The sequence below is a fragment of the Octodon degus genome, unplaced genomic scaffold (genome assembly GCF_000260255.1).
Source record: "Octodon degus isolate 3935 unplaced genomic scaffold, OctDeg1.0 scaffold00353, whole genome shotgun sequence".
Taxonomy (NCBI): Eukaryota; Metazoa; Chordata; class Mammalia; order Rodentia; family Octodontidae; genus Octodon; species Octodon degus.
Window position 1 is genome coordinate 946,003 of NW_004524929.1, and position 3,871 is coordinate 949,873.

Sequence of the window (3,871 nt, forward strand, 5' to 3'; positions counted from 1 at the left end):
AAAAAAAAAAAAAAAAGAAAAAAGAAAAAAGAAAAAAGAAAAAAGAAAAAAAGAGCAGGTTTTTGAACTGTGGGTCAGCTCCTTGCTAGAGTCCTGGCCCAGTATGCACATGTTTTGATCCAGGTGAAATGCATGAATACATATGCACACACTAGAAATTATTAACAAAGAGCAGTCTTACCTAGGTGTGTTGGCTCCCATTTACAATACTAGCATTCTGGCAGGCCAAGGAAGGGGGAATCACAAATTCAAGCCCAACCTAGGCAACTTAACAACTTACTAAGACCCCATTTCAAAATAAAAAAAAGAAAAGAAAAAAGGTCTGGAGATGTAGTAGCTGAGTATGAAGGTCATGGCTCAATCTCCAGTTACCCTCCCAAAATACATACATACATACATACATACATACATACATACATACATACATATAAGTATTCTTCAGCAAGTGTGTAGCTTAGTGGCAGAGCATTTGCCTAGCATGCTGGGCACCATCCCCAGCACAGCAAAATAAAAATGTTAACTTTGTCTTTTTCTTTTCTTTCTTCTTGTTTTGTCTTACATACATGTATCTAGAATTTGCAAAGTCTGAAAAAGGAAGATTACCTTCAATCTCTCCACCCCCAAATCTATGGGCCAGACAGGAAAGAAGATCTCTTTGGCTAGGATGGCCCCCTTCACCCCCATCTTCCCTGTCTGGTCAGTCTCCCTCAGTGACACCAAACCACAAGTCTCTTTTGTCTATCTTCTCATTCTCCTATGGGCCTACTTGTAATGGGGGAAAGCAATGGACCATTTATTCAGGCTGTAACTTGATGTTAGTTGGCAAGTGATGACATCTTTGAGAAGTGATCTGTTCTCTGAGAGGAATGGGACATGATGGAATGTGCCTTTAACCCTGGCAATCTAGGTCACATCTCAGTCTGGTGTGTGTGTGTGTGTGTGTGTGTGTGTGTGTGTGACTGTGAATGTGGGTATCAGTGATGGCTTTGTATATCTGGACCTGGAAATTGAGGTGGGGGTGGGAGGAAGGGTTAGTTTCCCCCAAACAAATGTGTGCTTATGTTTGTATTTGTGACAGAGTGAAGAAGCATTTGCATATGTCTATATGCAAGAGTTGTAGTGTAAGGTGTGCGTAGGTGTGTGTATATCTGGATATCAATAAGTAGCCTCTGTTACTCTGCATGAAAAATATACATCATGGATGTGAAGCTGTGTTCTTATGAATTCAAAACCAGTTTTTTCAACCTAAGGTTGATTATTTCAGTCTTACAGTCTGAGAGAAATAGGGAAGCCAGACAGAGAGCTGCTCTGAGATCTCAGTTGCCTTGGAGCCTCAGTGAGGTGGCCTTATAGCATCTTCTTACCTAAATGGGGGGGGGGAATGCTAGTTCTTGAAGCCAGCTATTTGCTTCCTACTATGGCGTTTGATTAGCAGGATTTCCTTCCTGCTTTGTCTCTCTCTCTATCCCCTAGGTTCCTTGGATTTTATCCTGTTGCTGGGAGGGGTGTGAATCTCATCACTTACATGCTGACTTCTGAGAAATGTGTCACTATTCATTGCATTTGAAACTATAGGAAAGAGCCATAGCACTGGCCTACTCCTCAAGTTGAATTTAAACTTCTTTGAGGGCCTGTCTCTAGCCTATACCTTCTCTGTGACTGTGTTCTCTATTTCCCACCCAGGCACTACAATAGGGTAACACCAGAAAACCTGCATGGGTGACATAGGTTATGAGTACTGCAGGAGACAGAAAAGCAGGATCTTGCTGTGCTATCTGAAGGAAGTGAAACTACTGTGAAATTTCGAGGAATACTTATGATTCAGTTAAATGGAGTGAAGGAAGCATGGCTTTTCAGTTGAAAGGAGAGCACGAGGAAAGGTCTGGAGGTTTTAAGGATTGTGGAATGTTCAGGTCTCAGCCAAAATCCTTCTCAGTGGCACAAGGCATGGATAGCTGAGATGGAGTCTTTCTCTCCCAGCCATGAATAATATATTAGCTACTCATCAGTCTACTGCCTTTGTTTTAAGGTATTTATTTATGACAATGTCTTGCTATGTTATCCAGGCTGATCTCAAACTCCTGAGCTCCAGTGATCTTACCACCTCACCCTTCTCAGTAGCTGAAACTAAAAGCACACAAATGACACTGTACTGGCTCTCTGTATCCCTCACCCTCAACTCGTTCAGGATGGAACCTAGTGCCTTCCCACTGAGCCACATCTACAGCCTTTATATTATTATTATTATTATTATTATAGATTTAAACTTTAAGAATGGGACTTGCTAAGTTGCTAAGTTGTTTAGGCTGGGCTCCAACTTTTATCCTCCTGTCTCAGCTTTCTGGAGTGCTGGAACAGAGTGACCCTATGTTCATTTTCCAGTACTAAAAATACTGAAAACAAAAATCCTGCTGCTATACATTTTTTAATATTAGAATTTCTGAGGAGGGCTATACTCCTGTTCTGCAGGGAGTAAGAAATCCCTGGAACCAAGAAAACCAACACTCAAAAAGGGATTTGGGGGGAAAAAAGAAGAAGGAAAATATTTAAATGGCCTCATACTCTGTGATCTTCTCTAATCTGTGATCAGATGGAGGTTGACTATATAAGTCACTGAATTTGTAGATTCTTGAATGCATGTTATTCTCCACAGGTTTTTTTTTTTTTTTTTTGAACCGGGGATTGAACTCAGACCCTTGTGCTTGCCAGGGAAGCACTTATTCTACTGAGCCATCTCCCTGGCCCCCATCCCTCCAGTTTTGTTAATATATTGGTAAGAGTTTATTTTAAAAAAAACTCTAATTTTTGTCTCACTTAAAATTGAGAAGAAAAGAGATTTTAAAATTATTTTTAAATATTGGTGCATGACTATACTATGGATTTCTGCTGGTCTATGGGAAGGAGCAGCTAATCCTTAATCTGTTTTGTCTTCTTTTTTTCAATTATTTTCCCTTTTTCTCTTGTATTACTTTCTTATGCATATTTTTATTTTTTTAAATTTCTTTTTCCAATTTTGCATGCATATATCTAGTAATATGAACAACTAATTGGAAGACAAAACTATACAATACAACAAATACTGTGAAATTCTGTATCATTGGTAATTTTTCTGTTTTAATACTACTTTGTACTCTCTAAAAAATAAAATACATAAATAAATATTGGTATCTGGTTGTGGTGTGCACACCTGTAATTCTTACATTTTAGGAGGTTGAAGCAAAAGGATTGCAAGTGTGATCTGATGTTGGACAATTTAGCAACTTGGTGAGAACTGTGTCAAAATAAAAAAGTAAATGTTTGGAGATGTAGCTCAGTGTGAAGGCCCCAGGATTAATGCCAAGTACTTAAAAAAAAAGCTGGGAACAGTTTCAGCCATGGGTGTCAGTGTGGCCCTTGGAAGCTGGGGCTGGTGGTGCTAGACTGCCTTAACTCAGTAATCTAAGGTGAGAGGCAGAGGATTGCTTGCAAGGGGAGGTTTCAACTAAGAAGTCCAGGGACAATTTTCTTTAGGCCTACAGTCAGACTCAGGGAAGTCTGGCAGCAGACAATAGATAGGGGATAGCAGAGCTGCCATCTGGGGAACCTGGCAAAAGCCTGGAGTTGGAGAAATGGAAGTAATGGAGGAAGGAAGGGAGGGAGAGAGAAAGAGAGATTGGTTTTCAAGGAAGAGCAACTGCAGGTGGTGGGGACAAATTATCAGTAGGTTAAAAATCTGAACAAAGTAAAAATATTAATATAGGTAACAGAAATAAGAAATCGTTAGCATGTGTAAACCCCTCAGTTTACTCTTGAAATCAAAAAGAAGAGGGAAGAAGAAGAAGAAGAAGAAGAAGAAGAAGAAGAAGAAGAAGAAGAAGAAGAAGAAGAAGAA